Genomic DNA, 7,707 nt, shown 5'->3' with positions numbered 1-7,707 from the left:
TAGATGCAGCATGCCGAGAGCATGATGTAAATAATAACAGAATAAATTATAAAGAGTTGGGGCACTGTGGTGATCCTCATATAATTAGTTAGAAAAAAAATAAATGTAGCGCACAAAAGTTTGCATCTTTTCAGACATGAGTCAATGATTGGCTGACTCAAAATGGCAGTGGAGATGGTTTTCAGGCTGGAGAACAGGAAGTGAAGGGTTCAGATGGTCTGGAGGCATCATTGGTGGTGCACCTGTCAATCATTTGTTCTGCAGAGGGATGAAGAGAAAAGGCATTAGGTGACAGTGTCAACTCCTGGCTTGGAGTGTAATTACCTTCAGACATACCCTTGAGTTATCTGCTATGTGCAGGTGTGTGACAATGAAAATGCCACACAGACAGCCATCAGGCAAGAAATTCAAATCCAGAAGGCTGGATCTCTGAGGCAGCAGAGCTAACAACTGTGTCACAATGATGTCCACTTATCATCAAGTATTTCTGAATGATACTATGCTTTGGAAATCCTTAGGTCTGTCTACCAGGATGGCCACTTGATAATCCCAAGGCGTAAAACTAAAAAGAATTCATTGCTTACACAGGGGAAGATGAACATGGGGTCACTATAGCACATTGAGGTATTAAAATAAATCATGGCATCATATAAAGCCTGGAAAGAAGTCCTGCTAAATAACTTCACTTCCCACAAACTTCTGGCAGAAAGTAACAAAGTGTAAGTGAATGAATAATTAAAAACTCTTACTTGCTACTTTTTGCTATATGACCACATTTTAGGAAAAAAAATTCAGATGGAAGATACTTTATATTTTACGATTTAAGTAAACTTATTTTTATTTTAGGCAGAGATCACTGTCAAAAAAGTTACCTATAGACCAAGTTATAATTATCCATCCATCCATTATCCAACCCGCTGAATCCGAACACAGGGTCACGGGGGTCTGCTGGAGCCAATCCCAGCCAACACAGGGGACAAGGCAGGAACTAATCCTGGGCTGAGTGCCAACCCACCACAGGACACACACAAACACACCCACACACCAAGCACACACTAGGGCCAATTTAGAGTCGCCAATCCACCTAACCTGCATGTCTTTGGACTGTGGGAGGAAACCGGAGTACCGGAGGAAACCCACACAGACACGGGGAGAACATGCAAACTCCACGCAGGGAGGACCCGGGAAGCAAACCTGGGTCTCCCAACTCTGAGGCAGCAGCGCACCGTGCTGCCCTAAGTTATAATTAAAGAATCCTAATTATCAGTAATAAAAGTTTGGCTTTGTTTCTGCACATTGATTTACCCTTATTTTGTATAAAGACATTTCACACAGTGAAGGTGCATAGCAACAGCAATGTCTTTGGCAGCTCATCACACTCTCATGGTGATATAGTCTTGACATCCAAAGGATGAAATGTAAACAAAAGAATAAGAGAATTAGAAATATGTGATTCTTAAAACAATGTGTAAACTAATATTTAGATGGTACTGTCATAGCTTGTCCTGAAATATTTTTGTATATGCTTTTCATAAGGTTCTGGAGTTATTTTGTGCATTTTTTCCTTACTTATTAATCACTAATTAGGTGAGTACATGCTTACAGCACCTACATATATTATTTACTATATTGTAATAACAATAAAGTACAAAAAATAGACTTAACCAATTATATAAACAAATACATAAATTATGGTAAAGTCACAATATGTTGAAGCATAAGAACCAACCCTAGACATGATGCCAGTTCATTTGAGGCACCACATAATGACATAGTAATGAGCACTGAGCACTTTCTGCACCTGATTTCAGTGGTGCTGCCTTCTAATATGTTGAAAAACTGAAATCTCCAAGATCATGATATGATACATCTTTTACCTTTTGATATGTGCAAGATATTCACAAAGAAAACTCTGCAAGTGCTGGAGGCTATACCAGCCTCATTTCCAAGATAAGAATCAACTCCGGTTCATTACAGGGCAAACTCATTAATACATGACCAGTTTAGAGTCATTGGTCAACTGAACCTTTTGGATTTACAGCAGGAGGTACATTATTGAAAGTGGAGGAAACCCCAGTGATTATATAATAGCGGGGAGGGTGGGGAGTGTAACTTGTACATGGACAATAAACAGAATGGGATTTGAACTCAGGTCTCTGGGACTGTGAGGCAGCAGCATGAATCACTGTGCTACCACACATTTATACTTACTTGTATAAATGTCAACTTGAGCAAGTAGTCTAAAGTTTTTTATGTGTTGTATAAAATTTTCAAAAGTCTTGTGAGGTTTAGCGTTAGCCTTTTCTGAAGAGAAACCTTTAATTAATCAGGAACACAGAATATAATTAAAAGTACAAATTATACAGCTGATGCCTCAAACATAACGAACGAGTACCTGGCCGGTCCCCAAGAAATCAGTCCATTAGGTATAAGCCTCCACAAGACGATCCGACAGGGGAGAATTAAGGGGCCTCTCGACTGACTGGAGGAGCCACCTTGACACGGTCTGCTCCTCCCCCAGACCAATACACCTCTCCTTTCTGCCCGGGAGGATTAATCACTTTGCTTCACATATGATATGAAAGCTCTCCCTCTTTAGAGATGATAAATTAAACCTGATGTTTTCCCTGAGGAGTTTCTTTTATTGCAGGAATGCAGCACAAGCAAAACAAAAACATCATCATCTGTCTCGTGTCTCCGGGCAAAGAGGCGAAGAGGTCATTGTTCTGATGCCATTTGCGCTGGCATAAGGCATGGCAGAGATACGAAAAGAATAGGGTGAGGTTAAGAATTTCAGAAAGAGAAGAGAGTTAGAAGGCTTTAGTGACATTTTAATAATAATTTTTTAGTCTACATAAGGCATCTTTTTATAAGTACAAAGTAAATAGTCAACTTATTAGTATAACATGAGCAAGATGTGTCCCTCACTAATTCCAAATAAGGTGAACAAGTACGCCTACAATAAGTTGTAAATAGGGCTGGACAACAAAAGCGTACAGCTGTAACTGAGAACCACGGGGTAACTTCCTGTGGTTAGTGTGGAGTCTGCAAGCTGGCCCACTAGAAGATCCCAAGAAACCTGTACAGCTTAGGAGCATGAAAAAAGTAACTCAGTCTGTGGACCAAGAAGGATGAAAACAAGGATGAACTTCAGTGCATGAGAAAAGAACATGCAAATGCTACCAATCTGCTTTCATTAAAAAAAAAAACAATTTTCTAGTAATGGGAAGCCATGGTCAATCTAGCGGTAGGGTGGTCAAAAGAACTAATTCAAGTTCTAAACAATGCTAGTTTTATTACTTTATCATATTTATAACAAACTCACACCATTTTAATGAAAATAGACATTTAGAGTTCATTGCATTTGACAGTTTTTATTTCATCTGAACTGATCTGCTATACACTTGTAGGTCTAGAACATTGCCACAATCTTTAATAGAGTTGGAAAATTCTTGCAATAGTTTGCAACCAGTAAAGAAAAAACAAACTGCATCTGTTCTTTGTCTTTGTCAGTATGTCATTGCACTCTCAATGAGACTTACTCCTCTTTCAGCTTCATTGTTTATTACCATTACACTCGATGACAGTTCACAAAATTCATTGAAGATTGGGTCATCTGTCCACTGTTCTGATGGTTTCTTAAGAAATGACTGAGATCTTTCTTTACCTTTTTCCATAAGGACATCAATGAAGGATGTTGTTCTTTCTGCTACAAGATCCTTCAACTGTTCAGATTAATTTGTCAGGTTAAGATATGTAGGAATGTCTGGTAACAGTGGCCACTAAATGGCTTTGCACTTTACTTTGTTTCTGCACAGACTCTGACATCAAAAAGGGCTACAATAGAAAGCCCTACTTACTATAAGAATGTTTTTGAAACTCCAACTTAATACTAGAATGTTCAGGAAATTCTATTTAGTACTAGTATGTTCTCTGCTTTTTATTCTTTTTTTGTTTACTAATCACTTAGCCAGTTAAGAACCCAAGCGCAAGAGTTTGTATGTAGCAGCAATACAAATAAAATGTTCAGAGTGGAGAAACCTCTACGTGTTTCACAATCAGGCTGAAATTTCATGGTGTGGCGGACCGGCTGGGATGCCTCCATGATGGAAGGATTGGGGGAAGAAGAGTGGCCAGAGCATTACGTCCCTGGGTTTCAGTGGCACCAGTGGCGGCTGCAGCCGCTGCTAAGCCGGTATGGGCGGTTCTTCCTCCATACTCGGAAGTGCTACTGGAAGTAGGTCATCAAGTACCTGGAGCACTTCCAGGTGCATCATAAAGGAGCCAGCAGACACTACTCTGGGAGACAGAGTCGGGAGGAGGAGATGAAGCTTGCCTGGAGGAGTGGAGGAAGGAAAAGAAAAAGAAAAAGAGAGAGAGAGAAGAAGAATTGTGTTGTGCTTACCTGTACTTTGGGACTGTGTTACACTTGTGGGGGAAGGGGAAGGTGTTTCCCACAAGAGAAAAGAAAAAATAAGGTGTATGTTTGCATTTGTGCCTCCTGCATCTGTTTGTGTGGTGATATGCCAATCCAACATAATTTGTACGAAGACCCATGAAGAGAATATGCAACTCCATGAAAAACTGATTCCAAGCATAAACACCATTGTTTTACCCAATAGAAAACCACTATAGAGTGCTATGGTCAAATGCAAGACAGGTAAGTTTAAGAGAACAGCAGGAAATATATTTTTATAGACTTGAATTGGTCAATCCAGTATAATATTTCTGTGCCATGTTTTAGGGCATAAATCAGTAAACAGTATCAGCGCCTTATATAAAATAGACCTTGATTTGATAGCGCTTGAACACACCATGGTCACCTGATTGAAAGCCGTGCAATATAAAGTGATCTAAGCCCAGGTGTTCACAGTTGCCAATATAGAAAGCAGCCATGTTAATTATCCATCCATCCATTATCCAACCCGCTGAATCCGAACACAGGGTCACGGGGTCTGCTGGAGCCAATCCCAGCCAACACAGGGACAAGGCAGGAACTAATCCTGGGCTGAGTGCCAACCCACCACAGGACACACACAAACACACCCACACACCAAGCACACACTAGGGCCAATTTAGAGTCGCCAATCCACCTAACCTGCATGTCTTTGGACTGTGGGAGGAAACCGGAGTACCCGGAGGAAACCCACACAGACACGGGGAGAACATGCAAACTCCACGCAGGGAGGACCCGGGAAGCAAACCTGGGTCTCCCAACTGCGAGGCAGCAGCGCCACCGTGCTGCCCTAAGTTATAATTAAAGAATCCTAATTATCAGTAATAAAAGTTTGGCTTTGTTTCTGCACATTGATTTACCCTTATTTTGTATAAAGACATTTCACACAGTGAAGGTGCATAGCAACAGCAATGTCTTTGGCAGCTCATCACACTCTCATGGTGATATAGTCTTGACATCCAAAGGATGAAATGTAAACAAAAGAATAAGAGAATTAGAAATATGTGATTCTTAAAACAATGTGTAAACTAATATTTAGATGGTACTGTCATAGCTTGTCCTGAAATATTTTTGTATATGCTTTTCATAAGGTTCTGGAGTTATTTTGTGCATTTTTTTCCTTACTTATTAATCACTAATTAGGTGAGTACATGCTTACAGCACCTACATATATTATTTACTATATTGTAATAACAATAAAGTACAAAAAATAGACTTAACCAATTATATAAACAAATACATAAATTATGGTAAAGTCACAATATGTTGAAGCATAAGAACCAACCCTAGACATGATGCCAGTTCATTTGAGGCACCACATAATGACATAGTAATGAGCACTGAGCACTTTCTGCACCTGATTTCAGTGGTGCTGCCTTCTAATATGTTGAAAAACTGAAATCTCCAAGATCATGATATGATACATCTTTTACCTTTTGATATGTGCAAGATATTCACAAAGAAAACTCTGCAAGTGCTGGAGGCTATACCAGCCTCATTTCCAAGATAAGAATCAACTCCGGTTCATTACAGGGCAAACTCATTAATACATGACCAGTTTAGAGTCATTGGTCAACTGAACCTTTTGGATTTACAGCAGGAGGTACATTATTGAAAGTGGAGGAAACCCCAGTGATTATATAATAGCGGGGAGGGTGGGGAGTGTAACTTGTACATGGACAATAAACAGAATGGGATTTGAACTCAGGTCTCTGGGACTGTGAGGCAGCAGCATGAATCACTGTGCTACCACACATTTATACTTACTTGTATAAATGTCAACTTGAGCAAGTAGTCTAAAGTTTTTTATGTGTTGTATAAAATTTTCAAAAGTCTTGTGAGGTTTAGCGTTAGCCTTTTCTGAAGAGAAACCTTTAATTAATCAGGAACACAGAATATAATTAAAAGTACAAATTATACAGCTGATGCCTCAAACATAACGAACGAGTACCTGGCCGGTCCCCAAGAAATCAGTCCATTAGGTATAAGCCTCCACAAGACGATCCGACAGGGGAGAATTAAGGGGCCTCTCGACTGACTGGAGGAGCCACCTTGACACGGTCTGCTCCTCCCCAGACCAATACACCTCTCCTTTCTGCCCGGGAGGATTAATCACTTTGCTTCACATATGATATGAAAGCTCTCCCTCTTTAGAGATGATAAATTAAACCTGATGTTTTCCCTGAGGAGTTTCTTCTATTGCAGGAATGCAGCACAAGCAAAACAAAAACATCATCATCTGTCTCGTGTCTCCGGGCAAAGAGGCGAAGAGGTCATTGTTCTGATGCCATTTGCGCTGGCATAAGGCATGGCAGAGATACGAAAAGAATAGGGTGAGGTTAAGAATTTCAGAAAGAGAAGAGAGTTAGAAGGCTTTAGTGACATTTTAATAATAATTTTTAGTCTACATAAGGCATCTTTTATAAGTACAAAGTAAATAGTCAACTTATTAGTATAACATGAGCAAGATGTGTCCCTCACTAATTCCAAATAAGGTGAACAAGTACGCCTACAATAAGTTGTAAATAGGGCTGGACAACAAAAGCGTACAGCTGTAACTGAGAACCACGGGGTAACTTCCTGTGGTTAGTGTGGAGTCTGCAAGCTGGCCCACTAGAAGATCCCAAGAAACCTGTACAGCTTAGGAGCATGAAAAAAGTAACTCAGTCTGTGGACCAAGAAGGATGAAAACAAGGATGAACTTCAGTGCATGAGAAAAGAACATGCAAATGCTACCAATCTGCTTTCATTAAAAAAACAATTTTCTAGTAATGGGAAGCCATGGTCAATCTAGCGGTAGGGTGGTCAAAAGAACTAATTCAAGTTCTAAACAATGCTAGTTTTATTACTTTATCATATTTATAACAAACTCACACCATTTTAATGAAAATAGACATTTAGAGTTCATTGCATTTGACAGTTTTTATTTCATCTGAACTGATCTGCTATACACTTGTAGGTCTAGAACATTGCCACAATCTTTAATAGAGTTGGAAAATTCTTGCAATAGTTTGCAACCAGTAAAGAAAAAACAAACTGCATCTGTTCTTTGTCTTTGTCAGTATGTCATTGCACTCTCAATGAGACTTACTCCTCTTTCAGCTTCATTGTTTATTACCATTACACTCGATGACAGTTCACAAAATTCATTGAAGATTGGGTCATCTGTCCACTGTTCTGATGGTTTCTTAAGAAATGACTGAGATCTTTCTTTACCTTTTTCCATAAGGACATCAATGAAGGATGTTGTT

Source organism: Polypterus senegalus, chromosome 1 (assembly GCF_016835505.1).
Source record: "Polypterus senegalus isolate Bchr_013 chromosome 1, ASM1683550v1, whole genome shotgun sequence".
NCBI lineage: Eukaryota > Metazoa > Chordata > Cladistia > Polypteriformes > Polypteridae > Polypterus > Polypterus senegalus.
This window is presented reverse-complemented; position numbering follows the sequence as displayed.